Below are 27,316 nucleotides of genomic sequence, written 5' to 3'. Positions count from 1 at the left end.
TGATTCAGTAAGGTATTCCTAAAACTTTAGTGGGATGAACCACATGTTTAATGTTACACATGTGCATAAGTACCTTGCTGAACTGGGGCCTTAATTTGGTGCCTAATAGTGTATTGCATGACCTAGAAGTAGAGTGGGGTAAAAAATTCAGAATTTTCCATTCCCTGGGGAACTCCAGTATTTTGACATTTGTTTTCATCCCAAAGTGGGACAAAATACTGACTTTTTTCATTAAACTAAAAGTTACAAAAAATGTTGATCTGGAAATAAGGGAATCCTTTCTATGCCCCCCTCTCCCACTCCACTGGCCCTCATCTGAGGAATATACCTGGGAGGAAAAGGGCATGGTGAGGGCAACCCTGTGCCTACAATCCCCAATGCTGGAACAGCACTTTGAGGCAATTGGTAGCCAGCGTAAAGTAGAGCAGTCCTGAGGCTGCTCCTCTTTATGCCAGGAACTATCCAACTGGCCAGATAATCCCATGATCAGGGACACAAAGCTGGCTTAAAACCACCTCTGCCTGTCTCTCTCCTGCACTACTGCAAGAGTAGCTCAATTACGGCACAAGATTGCAGCCTATATGTTACAAATTTCTTTATTTCCTTCCCTTTCTCAAGCTTCCAAAATCATAGGCACCAACTTCCCCTCTTTCCTGTGGGTGCTCAACCCCCCCTTCATCCCCAGCCCTGTCCCCACTCCATCCCTTCCATGAGGCCCCACCCCCATTCCAACCCCTTCCCCAAAGACCCACACCCTCCTTGCCCTCCCTGCCAATATTCTAACTCCTTCCCCAAATATTGCCAATATTCCGCCTCCCCCCTGAGCACGCCACATTCCTGCTCCTCCCCCCCCCCACCCGGAGAGTACTAATGCTGCCAAATAGCTGTTTGGTGGTGGCTGGGTGGGAAACACTGGGAGGTACGAGGAGGAGCGGTGACATGGCGTGCTCAGGGGAGGAGGAGGAGATGGGGTGGGGGGAGGGGTGCTTGGCTGCTGGTGGGTGCAGAGCACCCACTAATTTTTCCCTGTGGGTGCTCCAGCTCCAGAGCACCGACGGAGTTGGTGCCTATGTCCAAAATATCTTAAACTAATAATGGAAGAACAAAGAAAGATATTATTTAAGGTGACTAAACTAACACACAAGCTAATGTATTTCAAATATAATTAATTGATGTTCACCAGATTAACAATAGTATTTGTATAAACCAGCATGCATGTCTTTAAACCAGTGTTCCAGATATAAAAAATGATCTCTTTAAATATTAGACATCAGAATTTACAGCATAGCTAATACAAAATGTCAAATAGGTTCCACACTACCAAATCAAATCTGTTTTGCTAGCAATATGTGAGAAACGGGAATCAATGTGTGGTGCACATGAATCAATACATTTCATAAGTGGGATCGTGTTTTCAATTTAGTACTTTTCCCCACTACCATCGAGAGGAATTGGATAGTGGGCACTACACAGCTGGCGCATTTCAAACCTGGATTTTGCTTCTGCAAACAAAGAATTTGAGAGTCTTTATTTTCATTCAATCTGTGCCAGCCACGTCTGGGGCTAAATCTGTCTTTAGATACATTTCAAGCGAGCCCACTGAAGTCAATGGAGTTCCACAGAAGTAACTGTGGACAGGATTTGGCTCTAAGTCTTTCTGCAGTATGCTCTGTTTGCTTATGAACAGGTCCACTCTCTGAACTATGGACAATTGCTCAGTCCACCAACCTTGTTGCTTTGCGGGCAACAGTTCTCAAACACAACAGGTTATAAAACCCACGTATGTCTTTTATGAAGAAAAAGAATCTGAAATCCATACATGCTGAGGGACAGATCCTCTGCTGCCCTTTGCTGTAGTCACTTACACCATGACAAAATGGGTGTAAAATGCTACTGCATCAAAATGGCAATTTTGCACATTTGTACAGTTGTAAATGACCACATATGTTGCAAAGCAATAGAGACCCTGGCCATATGCCACTCTCAGGGATTGTCTACCCTTAAAATGCTACAGTGGCACATCCATGCCACTATAGCACTTCTGTGTAGACGCTACCTGTGCTGACAGAAGGGTTCTCCCATCAGCATAGGTAATCCACCTCCCCAAGAGGTGCTATCCAGGTCAATGGAAGAATTCTTCCATCGACTTAGCACTGTCTGCTTGGGGACTTAGGTCAGTTTAACAACACCGCTCAGGGGTGTGGATTTTTTACACCCCTGACCAATATAGCTAAACCAACCTAATTTTCTAATGTAGACAAAGTTTTAGTTATACAAATGATACTGTAGGATACTGTATGTTTGAGAGGTTTATTTCTGTGCAAATTCTACCAATTCCATGTTCTTAGCAAAATACCAACTTCATATCATTTATATCAATGTATGAGTTAATGATCTGCGCTTTAGTTTACTCACCTGCTTGGGACACCTGCTAGGAGCACCCCAGGACCAGCAGCCCGAGCTGGGGAAATTCACCCTCCAGAGGAAGGCAGACAACATTTAAAACCCTGCCTGGTAGTTCCAACACCTATCCCCATATTCCATGGGCAAATCACTGGCTTGCTTGGGGCCCCACTGGCAGAGTGGGAACTGCAGGCAGCCTGTGCCACTGTGATCCCTCCTCTGGGTGGACTTACCACTTCTGGTAAGCTGTGTGATGAGTATTATCAGACCTTCACCTCATCCTGCTTTCTCTCAAGATGCATCACACATGGCAAACAGTCTCGTAACCCTAAGATTTCATCCTTAAAGAAAACTAACACTTGGGAATCCTCTTCTAAAACAAACACTGGACTACTGGTTCTGTGACTACTTCTGCTCCGATAAAGTGCAGATGTTTTGACAACTTCTTCTGCTAGTCTGGCTGCAGCTGCACTATTCTGAAAAGGTCCGTCTTTTTTGCCACAGCAAGAGATGCTGGAATGTTATTCACTTGCCACCCAGCCCAATTTTCCCACTGGGTCCTACTGTAATGTACAAAATAATGACACTGAAAACAGAAAACAATTCAGAGGCTATATTTTTTGCACTTATTCTTTTTCTGTCTCTATAGAAGACTCAAAAGAGCAATCTACCAAAATTTACAAATGTGACTTTATTGCAAAATAATGAAGATCCATAATTCTCTCTGATGGTCCAAGTGTTTCCAGTACACTAATAGACAGGTTACCTAGGCACCAAACAGAAGGTTTCAGAGTCACTCTTCCCTGCTCTTCCCTCAGTTGAATCTTGATTCTACTAGCCAAATAACTTCATTCTTATTTGTGGTGAACTTAAATAAGCTGTGTTGCATCCAGCCACTTATTTCTTAGAAATATTTGGGCATCTGGCTGGCAGCTTTATCTGTTCCATAAGGATACATATAACCATGTGCTATCAATGCACTGTTGACATTTAAATCCATATAATCTCACTATGTCCCCTAGTTGTTTAACACAGATGATGAAAACTAGAGGGAAAAGCTGTAAATATTGTTAATCTGAGGTCTCTCAGTGAAGAAAAGCATTCCTAAGACCTGTTTGAGATGAATAAGAGGAGTTATCTATGAGCAGTAGGGTCTACTCTTGCCACGTCACCCATAGAAACCAACAGTGCCTTAAGGAGTAAATGCAGAGGGTAGATCTATAGCAGGGATCGGCAACCTTTGGCATGCAACCCATCAGGGAAATCCACTGACAGGCCAGGATGGCTGCGGGAAGTGGCAGCCAGCACATCCCTCGGCACACATCATTTCCCATAGCCCCCATTGCCTGGAACAGCGAACCATGGCCAGTGGGAGCTGCGATCGGCCGAACCTGCAGACGCTGCTGGTAAACAAACCATCCCAGCCCACCAACGGATTTCCCTGATGGGCTGCGTGCCAAAGGTTGCCAATCCCTGACCTATAGAAATAAACATGTTTTGTCCATAGTTGATAGCTACCAGAATGCTCATCAGATAGCCAATGTAACCAGTGCTGACTCCAGGCCACAACCAGGCCTGAGGGATAACTAAGAGGTTCTAAGTTGCTGGTCGAAATTCGCCAGTATCAGTCATCAGTTCACATAATAGGTACCCAATCAAACTTTCTAATAGCAGTCAGAAGGAATTAAGGGAGCAAAATAACAAGTGTCCTTAGCATTTGCTCTGATGTGTTCAAAGCAGTGGTTCATAATCAACTGACGGTGTTTTCAAGCAGCTTGGCACAGCTATAAAAATAATCACTACAGACAGAAGTGTTTCAGGGAAAATAAAGTTCAGGATTAACAAATTGCCTGTGAATCATTAAGGAATAGGGCATGAAATGATATTAAGCCATGGCAACAAAGGGCTTCCAATTATGTATGAAAAAAGGCAACTGAGACAAACTGCTGTAGCATTCATTAAACTAATGAGGGGAAGCACCTTGAATTGCAGTTTGGGGATAATACCTTGAGGTCAGAATAAAATTTGATGCAGCTTTGGTTTGATCTGTCTTCTGAAAACGGACATTCCGTTTAAAAATTCAGCCTTGTAGAATCTGAAGTAGAAAATGGTTTTGCCTGCCTATGACAGGGTGCTGCTAGCAGCTCTAAACAAAGCCTCTTTTGGGACACAGCATTCTGATCACTTAGAACACAGGACAACTGGGTGTAGTTAGAGCAGGAGGGAGTCAGGTGGTACAATTGGGTTTGGAAGGTTAGATGGGATCACTTGTAGCTGTAGGAAGTCTGATGAGCTAATTAGCTTACCAGCTGGCTAGCTCAGAGAAGAAAGCAAATGGTATAAAAGGCTAAGCCAGGGAGTGGGGAGGGGTCCTTCTATCTGCTGCTATCATGTACTGTACCATAAGGAAAATAATAATAATAATAATCATCATCATCATCAATAAAGCTATCTGTGAAGGTACCCTGGTGGAATGTGTGCACTGTTTAATCACCAGGAGGACTTCCCAGCATGGCCTTCCAGGGGTAGAGGGGGAACACACTGGAACTTTTTTAGAAGGGCAGTGTAAGTATGAAAAGTGTAGTATGCAGGTGTCAGTGTTAGTCCATATTGCTAGGAGGTGATGAGTTTTGTGCGCAGCACCAATTACATTTTAAAAATAACTATCAAATACAATAATTTGTGATTGTCACTGATAATAGGTTTCGGAGAAAACTTCCAAAAAGGGGCTTAAAATCTATTACTAAGACAGACCAAATTGAAAAACAGATGGGTTTAAATGATTGGCAACTAAGAGCTCTATTTGCTTCTAAAAGAAGGGGCACGCCCAACTCATGTGCAATAAAAGAGTGCTAACTAGGGCCTTGGATCTAATGTGTACCAGGCACTTCCTGAGATTTGTTGAACACTGGTAATTCTCAATGAAGTCAAGGATTGGATTCTTTGAATCTGATAGGGCTCACTTTGGGCTGTAGGCAACTAGATAAAAGTAGCTCCGAGGTCTACTGCGTGATTGCCTAACTTGGTTCATCATGGTTCTTTAAATGCTATAGCTTTAACTGTGTACAGTTATCATTGCACACAAAACACACACTCTTAGAGCACATCCAAGATAAGAAAAAGACATGAGAAAGACATTTCCAAAGGCAGAAGGACTGATTATTTTCTAAATGATGAAAATTGCCTTTTTTCATGAAGTCCAGTTTCATGGAAAGAAATAGTGAGAAAGAAATAGGGAAGTGAGTATTGTGTCTGTACATAGCATTAGTGAGAGCACTACTAGAATTCATCTGCCTCAGAGGAACATGAGAAATCCTTATAAAACACTTGCTCAGCTGTGAATTTTGTTTTGCAGTTTAGGAAACAGACATTCCTGACCATTATGGCTAAACTTCAGCCTTGAAGCATGAGATTCGATTACACCTATTTCAGCCTGGATGATACATGTTATCAATGATCATATTATCCTCACACTCTTTAAACTCAGGTATAATATTAGGATCAAATTCACTACTGACAATCTTATGTAATTCTATTGATTTCAGGGGATTTATACCAGCATTTAATTTGTTCCTTAGACTTTGCTTTTTTTTCTTTTGTGAATCCAAATTTAAAGCCAATAATTTGGACCAACAAAATTATTCACCTCTAATTTACAAGTGATTAGGGTTTTCCCTGCATCTACTGGTATCACTGAGAGATTAAAATAAAATTTATTGTGTAGCAGCTAAAATATATATTTGACCTGTTTGTACAGTGTGTTAGAAAGAGCACAAAATAATTAAAAAAAAACTAATCTGCTTCCAGCTGGAGGTTGACATCATCAATATTGCAGATGGTGCAAGAAAGAAAGAGGTAAACAAAAGCATGCCAAATTGGCTTGTTCTGTGTAAGAACCACAAGGAAGAAATCAACGCTTTCCAAATGGAAGATGACAAAGTGAGAAATAAAAGTTATGCCATGCTACATTATGCAGAAGGTTCTCAGAGGGTTTACTATGATGAACAATAAGACCAAAGACCAAAATAAAACAAAACCCATAGTAAAAAGAATTTCACCATATCCCTTTAAATGCCAGAAGTCTCACTTCGATCTGGCTTATGATGTAAAATATTCCTGTTGGGCTGGCTGTCCTTCACATTCTGTGCTTGAAGTTCTCATTCATTCTTTGGAAGGGGGAGCTGCTTCCAAAGGAGGATTGAAAAGTCTGGGGGTTGGATACATTTTTTATTTCTTTACACTTTCGGTAGTCAGAAAAGAAAACCCCTCATCACTTGGATAGAGGTCCACAGGGCACCCATTTATTCTATTCAGAACAAGATCTGATGAGTTCAGATCCTTATTTATGTTCTTTCAATGCTCAGCCATTACATTTTCTTAGCGGTTATCTGAGCATTACTATTTATTATTAGTCCACCAGGGAGATCCTATTCCAGTGATCTGTGACATACTGACCTAATTCATGTTTGCTGGTCGTATAACATTTATTGCAATTACTCTTGAAAGGGATAGTGTAATTTCTTGAAATCTCATTAGAGGAAAGGGGACTCCTGTTGGAGGCCTCCTCTGAATTTTCTCTGACAATACACCAATCTCTGCAGTTCCAGGAGCTTGAATGCTTGTGAAACAGCCTAAGAGCAGTGTTTGATTAAGAGAAATTTTAATTAAAAAGCTAGGAATAAGATAGAGTCACTTTGTATCAATATATACACAGTGAAATTCATTTTTAAAGATAAGTCAAGTATTAACATCATTTGAATTTCCAAGAAAGAATGAGAAAAATTCAGTAGAAAGAACTCTTACTGTCGGAAATTCATACTGGGCAAAGTGTCTGCTCTGTACCTAATTAAAGTAACTGAGCTGGGTGTCAGAGAACTCCCTGGAAGGAAACACTTTCTACTAAGCCACAGTATGGATCTGTGACCATTACTGCAGTCCTGAGGCTGTAGTACCCTCTCTGTCTTGCCTGAACCCCAATACACAGGCAAAATGTCTACAGAATCCTCATAGCACTAGATCCACCAACTCTACTGCGCCAGGCACAGAGCTGCTATGCAATCATTTTATGAAAAGTATGTGTGACCTAGTTATTTGGATAGGCTGTATAACTATATTGGGTTATCAGAATGTATACTATACACCTATATTGCTTTAATTTAGTGGGGGTTGTTACCAGGAAGAAGACAATAGCTCACAGATAAGAACATCCCAGCATATTCTTGAAAGATAATGGGAAAGCTTCTAGCTTGGAAGATCCTGTATCCCACCTCTAAGGAAGTTGCAAATCTTATTTTGCCAGTGCTGGGTATAAACAGATGAAAGGGCTATAAAGAGTTAAAAAGAGATTTTGTCCCTCTGAGGGCTGTGATCAAATGACTCAGCATGATTTATAAACACACTCTCTGAAGCAGACAGTGGGAACTCATTTGTGAATTAATGGAACAGAATATCTGCCAGGCCCTCGGTCTTGGCAGGGTCTGTAGAAGGCTTAGCAAGATCTCCATGTGAAAGATGAATAGACCCATGAATACCTAGACATTTGTATAGTCTGTTTATTGTTTAAATAACTCTTTCTCTTAAATGCTTTGTGTCACACTTTCTGGAGTGGCTCACAATCGTGAGTGCCAACCTCAAGGCAGACGGTTGAAAAGCAGTGTGGGCACCCGAAATTGGTTTTATGTTCTATAATTAGATTTCACCAACCCAGTAATATGTGTGAACTCCTAAAGCAGTGTAACAGTCTTACCATAGAGTCACAGACAATCCCCTTGGGCATTCCAGCCTCTCTTCCACGCAAGTAAACTGGACTATGTGGCAGGTGGTCACTTTGCACCAAAAATCACAGTAATATTCAGGTTATTCCCAGTCCCAAAGGACTAGTCTCTTACCCCATGTCATTTGTATTTAGATCTCAAACCAAAGATGTCTGTAGCCAATTCTGTAATAAATTAACTAAAGATTTATTAACTAAGAAAAAAAATTAGAGTTATTTGCAAGATTAAAACAGGAAACATACAGTCAGATTTAAAAAGATAATATAAGCTTCTATAATAAGCAGCTCTATATGTCCTTTAGGGCTGACACATGCCAAACAGCCTGGGGATCTCTTGCTTATGTTTAGGAATCTTTGCCCCTCCGTGTCCAGATGGCATAACGATTACAATTTCTCCTTGTCAGGGATTTTTATCACCCTTATCCCAGAATCCAAACTGATAGGACAAGTGTCGGTGCCTGACTCCTCTTCATGTAAGTGGAGAGGGCAATCAACAAATTATTTGTCCTATTAATGTCTTACCATGGCTCTTTTGGTTTCAAAGGCCCTCTGAACCAGCATTTTTCACTAATCAATTCTTCTTTTCCTGTTTGGTGAGCTACACAATTACAGAGATTTACAGTGCAAACATTCAATATAACTTCATATCATGGGTTAGAGATATTATGAGTAGGATTAATGCATGCAGCATCCTACAAGCATTCCATAAAATCTAAACACTATACACATTCCAATAAACACTAATATGTAATATTTTAACTCTACTAACCCACAGTTGAGTCAATCTGGTTTCCAGGTATGCATTTGTCAGTGTTCAGTAAGATACCGGGTCTTGGCATGAGCTGGCACTTGGTCTGCCAGCATCACACTTTGGTTCTGAATCAACAATGCTTTGCTTTGAGAAGGCTGTCTGGCTACTGGATGGCACAGGTCATCGCTCCCGAAGAGCGGAACTGCAAGTGCTGAACCTAAGTCAGATCTGCTGAGGTAATTGCAGTGGGTACCATGGATCTGCAGCACAATGATCGGTCTGGGAGGGGGTACACATCAATGAGAGCGAGAAGAGTCTCACAAGTCTTGGGAGACAGGCCAGTCCTTGCCTACAGACAGCCCCGCAACCTGAAGCAAATACTCACCAACAACCACATACCACACAACAGAACCACTAACCCAGGAACTTATCCTTGCAACAAAGCCCGTTGCCAATTGTGCCCACATATCTATTCAGGGGACACCATCACAGGGCCTAATAACATCAGCCACACTATCAGAGGCTCGTTCACCTGCACATCCACCAATGTGATCTATGCCATCATGTGCCAGCAATGCCCCTCTGCCATGTACATTGGTCAAACTGGACAGTCTCTACGTAAAAGAATAAACGGACACAAATCAGATGTCAAGAATTATAACATTCATAAACCAGTCGGAGAACACTTCAATCTCTCTGGTCACGCAATCACAGACATGAAGGTCGCTATCTTAAAACAAAAAAACTTCAAATCCAGACTCCAGCGAGAAACTGCTGAATTGGAATTCATTTGCAAATTGGATACTATTAATTTAGGCTTAAATAGAGACTGGGAGTGGCTAAGTCATTATGCAAGGTAGCCTGTTTCCTCTTGTTTTTTCCTACCCCCCCCCCCAGATGTTCTGGTTTAACTTGGATTTAAACCTGGAGAATGGTCAGTTTAGATGAGCTATTACCAGCAGGAGAGTGAGTTTGTGTGTGTATGGGGGTGGGGGGGATGTGAGAAAACCTTGATCTATGCAGGAAATAGCCCGACTTGATTATGTAAAGAGTTGTCACTTTGGATGGGCTAGCACCAGCAGGAGAGTGAATTTGTGTGGGGGGGTGGAGGGTGAGAAAACCTGGATTTGTGCTGGAAATGGCCCACCTGTTGATCACTTTAGATAAGCTATTACCAGCAGGACAGTGGGGTGGGAGGAGGTATTGTTTCATGATTTCTGTGTGTATATAAAGTCTGCTGCAGTTTCCACGGTAAACATCTGATGAAGTGAGCTGTAGCTCACGAAAGCTCATGCTCAAATAAATTGGTTAGTCTCTAAGGTGCCACAAGTACTCCTTTTCTTTTTAAGAGTCAGAGGGGCAGTCAGCTTGATAACTGTGACACTCACCACAGCTCCTTTCACGACACCGATGCCCTGCCCCCAACACTACTGCCCACAGGGAGCCCAATGAAGCCTGACATGAAGCAGGTTCTGCTGCATGTGGGGACCATCTGCACCTGCAACAGACAAGGGAGAATTTGCTCCTTAATCCTTACATATTTATATCCTTGAAGTTGGCCCTGAGCCTGCAAATTAGTCCATGCAGAGACTTACAAAGATCAGCAGATTTTCTGCAGGAGTAAGAACTTCACTGACTGATCCCTTTGCAGGACTGAGGCTTTGAAAAATGTTACATAACCCAGCATCATTAAAAAGTATTTGCTAATTAAAAAAAACCCCAAACACTAAAAAAACACTAAACTGAAGTGACCCGATAGACAAGTTGCCATGAACTATGTCATTAGTTTTCTTCAGCCAAATCCATCCCTGGTGTAACGTCATTGATTTCAGTGATGTTATTTGACTGCTTATACCTAAGAATACCATTTGAAGTCTTACTGATACTAATCATGTGAGCATCTCATTATATTGTTTCTTAAGAATGGGAGGGAGGAATCACCGGGAAGGCAGCAAAAGGCTAATCCATAAATTTCTCATTAGCTGAAAGAGAAAAACATTTGCTTGAATAATTGAATATGTTTAGCATCATAGCCTGCAGTTAGTCATGTTTACTTATCCTTACTTTACTGCATTCAGAGAATAATATTACAAAGACTTTAACAAAACATTAATAGCTATCAAGCAAGCTAGCTATTTAAAAGAAGTGCATCTAAAATTGAAATTCTTTTAAGGCATGGGTATACCGCTATTTAGAATGTCAATAAATACAATTAACTTTGTATATGGTATCATTGCCATTGCCAACCACCAGTGATGAGCAAACCTTGGAAATAAAACCGAGTGAATAATTCACAATAAATAATTTATCCAATTAATTTACTCTAATTTTATGCTCACGGCATATCCAGGAACAACTCACAATTTCCCGAAGTTTATTCAAGGATTTGAATACATAGTTGAATTTTTGTTTGGACTGACTATTAGATAACCAGTAGGCAAAATTTGAGCTGGTTTGTTTAGTTGTGATAGGTCAAGATTACCCACAATTTAATTTCTGTTTCCTGTGGGGCAGAGGGGAGAAGGAGAGTATGTGTGCACACATGCATGCGCAATACTATTTACAACATTTCTTTGATTTTGCTGCACAAGCCTTTTTGGAAAGTGAATTTCAAGTACTCATATGACAGGTTTCAGAGTAGCAGCCATGTTAGTCTGTATCCGCAAAAAGAAAAGGAGAACGTTTGACACCTTAAAAAACTAACAAATTTATTTGAGCATAAGCTTTCGTGAGCTACAGCTCACTTCATCGGATGCATTCAGTGGAAAACACAGTGGTGAGATTTATATACACAGAGAACATGAAACAATGGGTGTTACCATACACACTGTAAGGAGAGTGATCAGGTAAGGTGAGCTATTACCAGCAGGAAAGCAGGGGGGAGGGGACAGGGAGAGAAACCTTTTGTAGTGATAATCAAGGTGGGCCAGTTCCAGCAGTTGACAAGAATGTCTGAAGAACAGTGGTGGGGGGAGGAATAAACCTGGGGAAATAGTTTTACTTTGTGTAATGACCCATCCACTCCCAGTCTTTATTCAAGCCTAAGTTAATTGTATCCAGTTTGCAAACTAATTCCAATTCAGCAGTCTCTCACTGGAGTCTGGTTTTGATTTTTTTTTTGTTGAAGAATTGCAACTTTTAGGTCTCGAATTGAGTGACTAAAGAGATTGATGTGTTCTCCAACTGGTTTTTGAATGTTATAATTCTTGACGTCTGATTTGTGTCCATTTATTCTTTTACACAGAGACTGTCCAGTTTGGCCAATATACATGGCAGAGGGGCATTCCTGGCACATGAGGGCATATATCACATTGTAGATGTGCAGGTGAAAGAGCCTCTGATAGTGTGGCTGATGTGATTAGGCCCTATGATGGTGTCTCCTAAATAGATATGTGGACACAGTTGGCAGTGGGCTTTGTTGCAAGGATAGGTTCCTGGGTTAGTGGTTCTGTTGTGTGGTGTGTGGTTGCTGGTGAGTATTTGCTTCAGGTTGGGGGGCTGCCTGTAGCAAGGACTGGCCTGTCTCCCAAGATCTGTGAGAGTGATGGGTCGTCCTTCAGGACAGGTTGTAGATCCTTGATGATGCGTTGGAGAGAACATAAGAACACAAGAAGTGACCATGGATATGGCTAAATTAAGTGCATAGCTACACAGTATTTTGCAGTATTAAATATTTAGGTTGATTGAAAAAAAATGGGTTGGATTAGAGATGGTAAAAATGGAGGGTGATTCTGGTTTGCAAAAAAACTTTGTTGATCCATTTTTCACTTTCTTTCTCATGTTCATCTCTAAATGTTCTGCAGGGTGAATTCTTTGTGAAAATATTTTTTGTGGGAAATATGTCTAATTGCTTTGGACACTGTGATGGGGCAAGGCCAGATGGCTGTGGAAAAGTAGTGGGAGATAGATATATTAGCTCCAGGCTAAACAAATCCCTGGTACCAGGTTAAGTGAAATGGAAGCTGCTCCAGCTTCACCAATTAAGACACCTGGGGCCCATTAAGAAATTTACAGAAGGCAGGGAGAACGCTAGGTTGATTGGGACACCTGAAGCCAATCAGGGGCTGGCTGAAACTAGTTAAAAAGCCTCCCAGTCAGTCAGGTGAGTGTGCATGTCAGGAGCTGTGGGAGGAAGTTGCGCTGTTGGAGAGGCTGGGTAGTACACACCATATCAGGCACAAGGAAGGAGGTCCTGAGGTAAGGGTGAAGTGGAGCTTGTGAAAGTGAGGGCTGCTGTGGGGGAAGTAGCCCAGGGAATTGTACATGTCATGTTTCTAAAAGGTCAGCTACCATAGCTGATACTATTAGGGTCCCTGGGCTGGAGCCTGGAGTAGAGGGTGGGCCCGGGCTCCCCCCAGACCTTTGCCCCCTGATTAATCACTGAGACTGGGAGACAACAGAGAATGTGCAAGGAAGGATAACTTCTCCTCACTTCCCTCGCTGGCTTATGATGAAAATGGCTCAGTAGACTGTGACCCTTGTCTCTCGAGAAAGAAGGGTTACATGGAGTGTCACAGTGAGCCTCTGAGGCTAGCAAAATCTGCCAGGAAACATGGGACCCACGGAGGCAAGGACAGAGCTTTGTCACAACACACAATCTCTTTTCATATCTCTTAATAGATATGAAGCCCCAGGAGGATACAGGATGGGTTAAAAAGGATTACAAGGGAGAATGGGAATGGAAAAAACTTGCAGCCAGAGGGAACAGGGGATAGACTGGAGAATAGCACCGTCACTAGGAAAAGGCAGGTCTATGTGATTGGGGACTCTTTATTGAGAAGAATAGATAGGCCTGTAACCAGAGCTGATCCAGAAAATAGGAGGGTGTGCTGTCTTCCAGGTGCTAAGATACGGGATGTAGACCTGAGGTTAAAAAGGATTCTAAAGGGAGCGGGAAAGAATCCCCTAATTATCCTTCATGTGGGAACAAATGATACGGCTAGATTCTCACTGGAAAGTATTAAGGGAGACTATGTTAGGCTGGGGAGGACGCTTAAGGAAATTGAGGCTCAGGTGATCTTTAGTGGGATTTTGCCTGTTCCTAGAGAAGGGCAACAAAGGTGTGACAAGATTATGACTATCAATAGATGGCTTAGGCAGTGGTGCTATAAGGAGGGCTTTGGGATGTATGGCCATTGGGAGGCATTCATGGATAGAGGACAGTTCTCTCGGGATGGACTTCATCTGAGTAGGGAAGGAAATAGACTTCTAGGATGGAGGCTGGCACAACTGATTAAGAGAGCTTTAAACTAGGAATTTGGGGGAGATGGTTGGGAGATGTCCAGGTAATCTCCACGCCAGAATTTAGCATAGAGTGGAAAGAAAATGAAGTAAGAGTGGATACAGCTGTAGGTAGGAGGAAGGGCAGTGTAGATACAAGTCTAATAGGTTATACTGGTAGTAAAATAACCGTGCCTAATAGGGTACAGAATGTGAGTGAGGCCAAACAGCAAAAATTAAGATGTTTGTACACTAATGCAAGGAGCCTAGGTAACAAAATGGAGGAACTAGAGTTACTGGTGCAGGAAGTGAAACCAGATATTATAGGTATAACAGAGACCTGGTGGAATAGTAGTCATGACTGGGCTACAGGTATTGAAGGGTATGTGCTGTTTAGGAAAGACCGAAATAAAGGTAAAGGTGGTGGAGTAGCATTGTATATCAATGATGAGATAGAATGTAAAGAAATAAGAAGCGATGAAATGGATATGACTGAGTCTGTCTGGGCAATAATTAAATTGGGGAAGAAAACTATTAGAGCCTCCCCTAGGATAGTGCTTGGGGTGTGCTATAGACCACCGGGATCTAATTTGGATATGGATAGAGCCCTTTTTAATGTTTTTAATAAAGTAAATACTAATGGAAACTGTGTGATCATGGGAGACTTTAACTTCCCAGATATAGACTGGAGGATGAGTGCTAGTAATAATAATAGGGCTCAGATTTTCCTAGATGCGATAGCTGATGGATTCCTTCAACAAGTAGTTGCTGAACCGACTAGAGGGGATGCCATTTTAGATCTGGTCTTGGCGAGTAATGAGGATCTCATAGAGGAAATGGTTGTAGGGGATAATCTTGGCTCAAGTGATCATGAGCTAATTCAGTTCAAACTGAATGGAAGGATTAACAAAAATAAATCTGCAACTAGGGTTTTTGATTTCAAAAGGGCTGACTTTCAAAAATTAAGGAAATTAGTTAGGGAAGTGGATTGGACTGAAGAATTTATGGGTTTAAAGGTAGAGGAGGCCTGGGATTATTTTAAATTAAAGCTGCAGAAGCTATCGGAAGCCTGCATCCCAAGAAAGGGGAAAAAATTCATAGGCAGGAGTTGTAGACCAAGCTGGATGAGCAAGCATCTTAGAGAGGTAATTAAGAAAAAGCAGAAAGCATATAGGGAGTGGAAGAAGGGAGGGATCAGTAAGGAAAGCTACCTTATTGAGGTCAGAATATGTAGGGATAAAGTGAGACAGGCTAAAAGTCAAGTAGAGTTGGACCTTGCAAAGGGAATTAAAACCAATAGTAAAAGGTTCTATAGTCATATAAATAGGAAAAAAACAAAGAAAGAAGAAGTGGGACCGCTAAAAACTGAGGATGGAGTGGAGGTCAAGGATAATCTAGGCATGGCCCAATATCTAAACAAATACTTTGCCTCAGTCTTTAATAAGACTAAAGAGGATCTTAGGGATAATGGTAGCATGATAAATGGGAATGAGGATATGGAGGTAGACATCACCATATCTGAGGTAGAAGCGAAACTCAAACAGCTTAATGGGGCTAAATCGGGGGGCCCAGATAATCTTCATCCAAGAATATTAAAAGAATTGGCACAAGAAATTGCAAGCCCATTAGCAAGAATTTTTAATGAATCTGTAAATTCAGGGGTTGTACCATATGATTGGAGAATTGCTAACATAGTTCCTATTTTTAAGAAAGGGAAAAAAAGTGATCCAAGTAATTATAGGCCTGTTAGTTTGACATCTGTAGTATGCAAGGTCTTGGAAAAAATTTTGAAGGAGAAGGTAGTTAAGGACATTGAAGTCAATGGTAAATGGGACAAAATACAACATGGTTTTACAAAAGGTAGATCGTGCCAAACCAACCTGATTTCCTTCTTTGAGAGAGTAACAGATTTTTTAGATAAAGGAAACGCAGTGGATCTAATTTATTTAGATTTTAGTAAGGCGTTTGATACTGTGCCACATGGGGAATTATTAGTTAAATTGGATAAGATGGGCATCAATAGGAAAATTGAAAGGTGGATAGGGAATTGGTTAAAGGGGAGACTACAACGGGTCCTACTGAAAGGTGAACTGTCAAGTTGGAGGGAGGTTACCAGTGGAGTTCCTCAAGGATCAGTTTTGGGACCAATCTTATTTAATCTTTTTATTACTGACCTGGGCACAAAAAGTGGGAGTGTGCTAATAAAGTTTGCAGATGATACAAAGCTGGGAGGTATTGCTAATTTAGAGAAGGACAGGGATACCCTACAGGAGGATCTGGATGACCTTGTAAACTGGAGTAATAGGAATAGGATGAAATTTAATAGTGAGAAGTGTAAGGTCATGCATTTAGGGATTAATAACAAGAATTTTAGTTATAAGCTAGGGACGCATCAACTAGAAGTAACGGAGGAGGAAAAGGACCTTGGAGTATTGGTTGATCATAGGTTGACTATGAGCTGCCAATGTGATATGGCTGTGAAAAAAGCTAATGTCGTCTTGGGATGCATCAGGAGAGGTATTTCCAGTAGGGATAAGGAGGTTTTAGTACCGTTATATAAGGCACTGGTGAGACCTCACCTGGAATACTGTGTGCAGTTCTGGTCTCCCATGTTTAAGAAGGATGAATTCAAACTGGAACAGGTACAGAGAAGGGCTACTAGGATGATCCGAGGAATGGAAAACTTGTCTTATGAAAGGAGACTCAGGGAGCTTGGCTTGTTTAGCCTAACTAAAAGAAGGTTGAGGGGAGATATGATTGCTCTCTATAAATATATTAGAGGGATAAATACCAGAGAGGGAGAGGAATTATTTAAACTCAATACCAATGTGGACACAAGAACAAATGGATATAAACTGGCCACTAGGAAATTTAGATTAGAAATTAGACGAAGGTTTCTAACCATCAGAGGAGTGAAGTTTTGGAATAGCCTTCCGAGGGAAGTAGTGGGGGCAAAAGATCTATCTTGCTTTAAGATTAAACTCGATAAGTTTATGGAGGAGATGGTATGATGGGATAACATGGTTTTGGTAATTAAATATTCATGGTAAATAGGCCCAATGGCCTGTGATGGGTTTTTAGATGGGGTAAGATCCAAGTTACCCGGGAAAGAATTTTCTGTAGTATCTGGCTGATGAATCTTGCCCATATGCTCAGGGTTTAGCTGATCGCCATATTTGGGGTCGGGAAGGAATTTTCCTCCAGGGCAGATTGGAAGGCCCTGGAGGTTTTTCGCCTTCCTCTGTAGCATGGGGCACGGGTCACTTGCTGGAGGATTCTCTGCTCCTTGAGGTCTTCAAACTACAATTTGAGGACTTCAATAGCACAGATATAGGTGTGAGGTCTTTTTTAGGAGTGGTGGGTGAAATTCTGTGGCCTGCATTGTGCAGGAGGTCAGACTAGATGATCATAATGGTCCCTTCTGACCTAAATATCTATGAATCTATGAATAGGCCAACATCTGGTGAAAATTTTCTTGTGAAATTTTGGAAATTTTTTTTTTATCATTTTGGGTCATTCCTCACCTCTCATATTTTCTCCTGCACAATTTAACAAAATGGCAATTTCAGCATTACAGATATGCACAAATCTGAATTTTAAGCTGCAAATTTCAAACTTTCAAGTTCTTAGCCATATTCTCTTAGGAACAGGCTCATATCTGTTTCTGAAATGAATAAGTTTTCACTGGCAATAGGGCCATATTCAAAGGAAAGATTTATACAGCATGACTAGTGTTTTGGCAAAATGAACTTAGTCAGTGGCATTCAATACCATTTGGCTCCTTCACAGAATTATCCTTTCTTTGTAAATATTATGTATACTTCTACTAAAAAGCTTATTTTTATTGTCTGAAGTTTCTGATCATATTTCCAGTTGCAGGAAGACCATGAGTGGCAGGTATTCAAGATGTACTGATGGCAGTATACATATAGAATGCTTTTGAATTTGTGAAAAATTTCATATTCCGGGCTCTCATATGATGAAGTTACTATTGGTTAATTTAATTGCAATGCACGGGCAGTTGGCTGACCATTGTTGCCCCTTGCAATATATTATGCAGTGCTTTAATGTATTTAAAATGTTAATGGATTGGTGCTAAAATGGTGTCATTGGCCTAATAGCATGATCTCAGCAGCTGCTGGTCTTGCATGACTCCTACTTTATCAATCATTCACAGAATGACGACTAAACAGATTCACAGCCACTGTCCATTCTGTTTGGATATAATACCTGGAAATCCAGACCTTTTGAATCGTGTTATCTTGGATTTAAACAGATCACAAGGACATTTTTAGTTAATTTTATTTTAGTGAATATCCTGAAGGATTAGGGCAGTTAAATGGTGTGGCATGTCAAGAAATGTCCACTTATTTTTCCCTATTTTTGTGACGCTTCAGATCTATAATTGGCAGTTGTATTCTATGTTTTCATTGCCATGCAGATGATGGCCAGCTCTACCTATGTTTTTAATTCTATCCTACTTGGAAGGGTTTGTGCCTGCAGAATTGCTTTTCAGAGTTTCAAGGCTGAATAAACTCCTGCTAGTATAAGCTAAATCCAAGTAAAGCTCAGATTCTGATCATTGGCAATTAACTGCTCTCTGGCCAATGGCTAAATTGGATTGCATTTTCTTTGCTAGGTTTTTTAAAGTTCACTTCAGCATATACTATTAACTTAATTTATATCTGTGGTTCACAAATTTCTTCTGATAACCACATTACTGAAAGTTTTTCTACCCATTTGAGAAGAATTCATTATTTTAACTTTTTAACACTTTTAAAAATGTTGTAAATTATTTATTCACCTGATATGCCCCCCTTTTTTTCCTATTTAAGGATTGTCTAGAAATCAATCATAATCTTTACAGATGTTCTCACTATTTATAATTGTTCAAGAATAATGTATTAGCATATTGATCTTATAAACTTCTCTGAACAGTTTGCAGCTACTATTCTACTGAGAATTTGGTATTTGGAATTCAAAACTCACTCTGTGTGACTAATCATCTGGAGCCACATGGCATGGTTTCTGTTGCACAACTGGATGACTTAACCCTTTTATAAACAGAAGCAGCATCAGAAGCAATCATTAGGGCACTGAATCTCTCAAGCAGAGGATGAGAGGAGAGCTCTTTAGGAATTGATTCCAGATGAGGTGGCCTAGTAAATTTTAGGATACATAAAGTCTTCTTTTATCCTCTTGCACAAAAAAAGAGCATTATATTTGGTTATGTATGTAGATGCCAACTTCTAAAACATCTGGGATAGCGCATAGACTGAATTCATTGGTCTCCATTTTATGCTATGCTATACCTTACCAGCCATTAACCATAATCATAAATTCCATGTATGTGTGCAGAGACAAAGAGGATAAGGTAATATCTTTGGTTGGACCAACTTCTATTGGTCTCTGTGTAGCTCAAAACCTTGGACAGAAGTTGGTCCAATAAAAGATATTACCTCACCCACCTTGTCTCTCTAACATCCTGGGTCCAAAACAGCTAAAACAATACTGCATACAATGTATGTGTGCAGTGCTTTACACAGGATACAATCACATGCTTTTGTCCATCTCACTGTATTAACTACATTAGAGCTAGTCTATGTTGTTGGGTTTCAAGGCTCACCCATCACTATCAGGGACTGATGCCCCCTGCCTGAATGAGGCACTGGGTACCAGTCAATCAATAGTAATCAAGTATCATGACACCACTCCTTGTTAAGGCTATTGGGGTTTGGTAATAAACGTTTCACTGATTTTTAATGAAGTTCATTGCATTGGACCCAGAAGTTAGTAAAGCAGCATATGTATTTTCCATAAATACAGAAATAATATGTCCCAAAGACTAATTTGCTTACAATCTGGTCTTCCTCTGTATTTTGAGCTATAGTGCAATATGCTGAAAAGAAAGCAAGTCTTTAGAGATCACAAACAACCAATTTCACAGTACAAGCAGTCATAAATAGAGCTAAATTCCCTTTACTAATACACTATTCATCTCTGTGCTTCATTGGAGTTCAAAGAAAAGCATTTTTCAGAGTTTAAGCAATTAAGTTTACATTTTATTTTCTCCTTGAGAAAGGAAGTTATCACAAAAGCATGGGATTAGGAAGCCACTGTGCTACTGGAGGTATTTTCTGTGTATGAAATTTCAATTTAGCAAAGCACATCAAACCCTAAAGGCAGTTAAGACCCAATATGCTAAAACCATTTTGTTTTCACAGCATATTTATTTTGTATCAGTGCTGACCCAGTTGATTAGCTACTGCATTAAAATGGCTGAGCATTAGATTCAGGTCACAGCATCTGCCGAACGCTCACTACCAAACTCTGACTGTTTACTTGACAAGATAGCCAAAGAATACTTTAAAAAGCATGTGTAGATATAAAAAGGAATCCCAAATGTGGTATGTGGACACATGTACGGTGCAGATCAGAGAGCTGCATGCCAGTCTGACAGGAAGCTCTGAACTGAAGAGAAAACTGTATGAGATTTCTAAGGAATTTGTATCAGTGTCCCCATCACAGCAGCCCTTGCCCAAAGGAGAGGTGTGTGTGTGTGTGTGTGTACAAAAATCCCCTGCTGTGTGTAGCAGCATAAGAACCTGCCCAACTAACAGTTCCTGCAGTCTATGCTCTAGGCAGTGTGGGCACTGCTTCCTCTGGCTCTCACTCTAGAGAGCTAACACTGGAAAGAGGATTCGAGAAAATGTATGTTAAACTTCTGCACTGTTTCAATGAAAGCAACATACTTGCATGCCAGCTGGAAGACATGGGAGATCTAAAACCAACATCTCCAACCATTTATACTCAGGAAAGAGCCCATCCCTCACCCTCTTTGTAAGAGTGGGGCTGTTAATCCTGGTGTCCTGGGAAAATTTGATTTTGTTAAATTATACTCAGTCTACCTAAATTCCCCCTGCAGTTTTGACTGGGTTGCTGCACACTGGTAAACAGCTGCTTTGTTTCACCCAGAAGGGGCTGTATTTTAGTACTGCGTGAGGTGATTCCTGAGTATAAATTGAATACCATTATTTTAAAATTTGCCTTCAGACTGAAAGGTACTATAAGGACGTCAGATCATTATCACTACTGACCTATAATCTCATATCAGGTTTTGCAAAAAGAAAAGGAGTACTTGTGGTAATTTAGAGACTAACAAATTTATTTGAGCATAAGCTTTCGTGATCTACAGCTCACTTCATTGGATGCATTCAGTGGAAAATACAGTGGGGAGATTTATATACATAGAGAACATGAAACAATGGATGTTACCATACACACTGTAAGCAGAGTGATCACTTAAGGTGTGCTATTACCAGCAGGAGAGCAGGGGGAGGGGGGGAACCTTTTGTAGTGATAATCAAGGTGGGCCATTTCCAGCAGTTGACAAGAACATCTGATGAAAAGTGGGGGGTGAAGGGGGGAATAAACATGGTGAAATAGTTTTACTTTGTGTAATGACCCATCCACTCCCAGTCTTTATTCAAGCCTAAGTTACTTGTATCCAGTTTGCAAACTAATTCCAATTCAGCAGTCTCTCGTTGGAGTCTGTTTTTGAATTTTTTTTGTTGAGGAATTGCAACTTTTAGGTGTGTAATCAAGTGACCAAAGAGATTGAAGTATTCTCCGACTGGTTTTTGAATGTTATAATTCTTGACGTCTGATTTGTGTCCATTTATTCTTTTACACAGACTGTCCAGTTTGACCAATGTACATGGCAGAGGGGCATTGCTGGCACATGATGGCATATATCACATTGGTGGATGTGCAGGTGAAAGAGCCTCTGATAGTGTGGCTGATGTGATTAGGCCCTATGATGGTGTCCCTTGAATAGATATGTGGACACAGTTGGCTTTGTTGCAAGGATAGGTTCCTGGGTTAGTGGTTCTGTTGTGTGGTGTGTGGTTGCTGGTGAGTATTTGCTTCAGGTTGGGGGGCTGCCTGTAAGCAAGGACTGGCCTGTCTCCCAAGATCTGTGAGAGTGATGGGTCATCCTTCAGGATAGGTTGTAGATCCTTGATGATGCGTTGGAGAGGTTTTAGTTGGGGGCTGAAGGTGATGGCTAGTGGCGTTCTGTTATTTTCTTTGTTGGGCCTGTCCTGTAGTAGGTGACTTCTGGGTACTCTTCTGGCTCTGTCAATCTGTTTTTTCACTTCAGCAGGTGGATATCGTAGTTGTAAGAATGCTTGATAGAGTCTCTGTCTGAGGGGTTTGGAGCAAATGTGGTTGTATCGTAGAACTTGGCTGTAGACAATGGATCGTGTGGTGTGGTCTGGATGAAAGCTGGAGGCATGTAGGTAGGAATAGCGGTCAGTGGGTTTCCGGTATAGGGTGGTGTTTATGTGACCCTCACTTATTAGCACCATAGTGTCCAGGAAGTGGATCTCTTGTGTGGACTGGTCCAGGCTAAGGTTGATGGTGGGATGGAAATTGTTGAAATCATGGTGGAATTCCTCAAGGGCTTCTTTTCCATGGTTCCAGATGATGAAGATGTCATCAATATAGCACAAGTAGAGTAGGGGCATTAGGGGACGAGAGCTGAGGAAGCACTGTTCTAAGTCAGCCATAAAAATGTTGGCATACTGTGGGGCCATGCAGGTACCCATAGCAGTGCCGCTGATTTGAAGGTATACATCGTCCCCAAATGTGAAATAGTTATGGGTGAGGACAAAGTCACAAAGTTCAGCCACCAGGTTTGCTGTGACATTATCAGAGATACTGTTCCTGACGGCTTGTAGTCCATCTTTGTGTGGAATGTTGGTGTAGAGGGCTTCTACATCCATAGTGACCAGGATGGTGTTTTCAGGAAGATCACCGATACTCCCTGAAAAAGCACAAGAACAAATCCGCACAGACACTACCCTGGAACCCCGACCTGGGGTATTCTATCTGCTACTCAAGATCCATAAACCTGGAAATCCTGGATGCCCCATCATCTCAGGCATTGGCATCCTGACAGCAGGATTGTCTGGCTATGTAGACTCCCTCCTCAGGCCCTACGCTACCAGCACTCCCAGCTATCTTCAAGACACCACTGACTTCCTGAGGAAACTACAATCCATCGGTGATCTTCCTGAAAACACCATCCTGGCCACTATGGATGTAGAAGCCCTCTACACCAACATTCCACACAAAGATGGACTACAAGCCGTCAGGCAGCTTGAAGAGCTATCCAGATCAATGGTGAGATTTCTTGGAAGAGGTCCAATAGCCAGGATATCCAACCCAATTGGAAGGTACAGTGAGGCAGCTGGCAGGGTTGAGTGAGGCAGCAAGGCAGAATCAGGTTGTGTGGCAAGACAGGCAGGCAAGTCAGCAATTCAGGGCCATGTAGGGTCCAAGTAGTAACTAGGAAGCAATGGCTTGTTGCTCAGACAAGGCCAGAAAGAAAGCAAGATGTTATAGATGGTCACCAGACAATCAAGGTCAAGACCATGTGGCCAATCAGGAAGCAAGTCAGAGAACCCTTGACACTGACATACCCAACTGCAAATTCCCTGGTAATTCAATTAGTTGGTGTGATGTGATGACTAAGGCTGCTTCCCAAGAACCTGCTAGGCTGGGGTTTGAGACTAGCATCCTAACACCACTGTTCAGTCGTGCCTCCTCCCCCAGCCTCTGCCAGAGGAGGTAAAAGGATTTAAGTAGAGGTCTCCTACCTCTCAAGAAAGTGCTATAGGATATTCTAGCATGGGGGTCCCTCAGTCTCTCCTGTTGAAGCTGTTCTACTGTGGATAAATAATAAAAGAATGATTGGACCAAGATGACTGGACCTAGGGTGTCTCACCACCCTGGTAGTTGCTCCAATCACTGGATTACAGGCATTCTCTGTCTCTGGACCAATGACTATTTAAGTATTTTTCCACAGTGGAAGAGTCATTGGGAGGAGAGAGAAAATGACTCTATATTTCATGGGTAAGAGCACCCACCTGCAAGGTCAGATCTGGCAGAAGGGAAAAAAATTGAATCTGGGTCTCCCACATCCTGGGCAAGAGCTCTAACCACTTGGAAAAAAATGATAAGGTGGGTACCTCCTCCTCCAGCCAGATTTTGAAGGGGACTCAATCCGATAGGCAGCTTCTGAGCCAGCATACCAGTCTGGGCTCCGCATGTGACTTAATGGGCGAACACCTATCTTCTCTGGTTTGTGAATTGCTCTGTGGCTTAGGTGGGAGATAAGCATCTGGATGCCTAGAGGGTGGCAGCAGTGTGCATGCCCAGGGTCTAAAGCTTATTATGCATCTATACTTATTATGCATCTTATTATGCCCAACTTTTACAGTGGAAAGTTAGACACCGAGCGACTTTAGGCATCTACAGAGTTAGGCAGCAGCTAGATGGGAGTTTTGTGGATTGCAGGACTGCTGTGCAGTGGGACTATTTGTTGTGAACAATTTATTCACCCAATTCTGCCCTTTTTTTCAGGGTGTGGATTGTCCATGAGGAGGTCGTGATTTGTACTTATTTGCTTGCTATTCAAAAATTGCGCTACCGGTAGACTGTATTAATAGATTTGGGCATGTCTGTTTCTGTGAACTGCTTGCAATAGTATTCTTCTTAGCATCTAGATTTCACCGTTCAAGCGGTGTGACTGGTCACCTAAGTCACAAGTTTCTGAATCCTGACTGGATGGAATAACCCGTCTGAACAGGAGCAATGCTTGGAGACATCATTGGAGTAGTAGAGTACGGTCCTGTACGAACAGCCACAGCCCAGCATGGTAGTTACAGGACCTCCGTTTTTTAAAAGCCAGCATTTCAGGATTATGTAATCAGTAGGAACTGACAGGGCATGTAGCTCTGGAATCATACAACTGATCACATGCAGAAAATACAGGGCAAGGCCTGATAGTTAGAGAGAGGCCTGTAGAGAATAAGACACTGCTTGCAAGTCTCTCCATGGGGAAATCTGAAAAACAGCCAGAGCTGTTGAGCAGAACCCAGGGAAGGAGCCTGGGGGGCTGAGCCAAGGACTTAACCTCTGTAACTGACGAGAGACCTCTGTAAGCCCAGAGAGAGCCAAAAGACACAGGCTAGCAAGGGGCTGGGAGAAAAAGCTGGTGAACAGGCAGAGGGTGGTCTTGGGACACTGTGGACCCCAGTAGCATAGGTGAACTGACTGTGTGGAACCTCTGCACCAAAAGATGGACCCTTGAAACCTAGGGAAGGGGAAATCCTGATTCAAGGCTTAGAATGTTTGGGAATTTGTGCTTGGAAATTCTATTAAATGACACCCCAGAAGAGCAGTTTTTGTTTTAAACTTTAAAAGCTGTGGGGGAGGGGCAGGGGTGATTACACTCAGAAGGGAATCTGAGGCAGATGTGCCTGTGATGAGGGCCCAGGGACAGTGATCCTACCAAAAGGACCATTTTACGGAGATAGACACAGAAGACAAGCAGGCTTAAGGTATTTAAATCACCTTCTGTCCTCCCTCCTTTATACAGCAAGGAATATTGTGTTTGTTTTTCATGGATCCCAGATTTAAAATTAGCTGGGTTCCTCCCTGACTGAAGGAGAGAGATATAAAACAGATTTATGGTTTGTTTAGCAGACTTCCTTTTCTTTTCTTATATTCACAACAAGTTGTTATTCTGGATGATGCTGTGAAATCTTCTCAGCCCCTGATACCACCTTCCTCCCTGATTGGCACAGGTGCTTGCTGGCAGCTCATTTCACTATGGCAACAGCAGCAGAGGTAGTGGTCTTCCCATCCCATCAACAGCCCTTCCTTGCTGCCCCCCGTGAGCATCTCTAAGACTGCAGAGAAATATAGATGGACCTGTGCCATGCATGTTCTCTAGAACCAAGGCCTGCAGACATTGAACCTGCACCTCAGTATCTAGCTCCAGGGCAGACACCTTGCTCCATGTCGAGGCCAGAACGATGTCTAGACCAGCAGTTCCGAAACTTTTACTAAGATGACCCACCAACTGCATTTTGTCTTTTTGTGTAGTCCACCATTACGTACATGCACCTTCCCCACCCTGGGATTACAACCCTAATCCTGGCCTGCTGCAGGAAGGAGGCCCCAGGGTGGAGGGAGATGGAGATCAAGCCCACCTCACAGCAGCAGGTCCTGTTCCATGGGGCTGGGCCCCATTTCCTGCTCTGGGAGCTGCCACCTCACACTCGGGATCACGGCACCACTCAGCTTTTGCCCAGCTGCCTTGGGCGCAACCCGCAGGACAGGAGCTGCTACTGCAGATGGAGTGTGGTGTGGGCCTGCTCTCCAACCCCTCGGGCATCCCCTCCACATCAGGCCAAATGAAGAGATTGTTTTCCTAGATCAGGACCTAATGATGAATTAATGGAGTCCTGGACGTGGCGACCTACCTGGAACCTTCCTGTGATCCACTGGTGGGTTGGGACCCAGCATTTGGGAGAAACTCCCCAGACATGGGACTTACTGCTGCTATATGCCCCCTTTCCTCCTCACTGATGCTGGTGATCATTGATCACTCACTTGAGTTTACTAAGTTTGTTTAAAAATTAATAGTTCTCTCATTTATTATGAGACAATGATAAAGAATCACAAAGAGTTACTCCTTTTTAATGTTGACTAAGGAATTTTCAGTCTGATCCTGTTTCCCTAGTCTTACAAACTTAGTAAGGGCTTGTATACAAGAAAAATATAGCATTGTGAATGTGAATTTAAACTAATTTAGGTAAACAAGTATCAAACCCTGTGTGCACTCTCTTATTTGAGCTTAAGAGTGGCTTATAGAGGTTTAGCTTAAGTCTATTGGGAACAGGTTTAAACTAAACTGAAATAAGACACTCTAAAATCCAAAAGATAAGAGAGTGTACATGGGGGTTTACACTTGTTTACACTTACATTTTAAGATAAACCATTGCAACTTGCTTGTGTAGAAAAGCCCTGTTTTCCTCTGCTTCGGTGCAGGGATTCTCCCCGAATCCCATTCTAGCTCCCACTGCTGCCTGGCTTCCTGCTATAGTTTTACAATATACATAGCCTCACATCTTCCCCATCACACACCCTTTTTTCTGTATAAACAATGAACCAAAAATAATACAATATCAGAGAACAAGATGAATCATTGGTTATCCATCAAGCAGGCCATTTTTGCCAAACATTGTCCCAACTTCCTGTATAAGGCCCATCTCAATGGCTGGGCTTTGGTCTCAGAATGCAGCGTTTCCATTAAT

The sequence above is a fragment of the Lepidochelys kempii genome, chromosome 1 (assembly GCF_965140265.1).
Source record: "Lepidochelys kempii isolate rLepKem1 chromosome 1, rLepKem1.hap2, whole genome shotgun sequence".
NCBI lineage: Eukaryota > Metazoa > Chordata > Testudines > Cheloniidae > Lepidochelys > Lepidochelys kempii.
Note: the sequence above shows the minus strand (reverse complement) of the source record.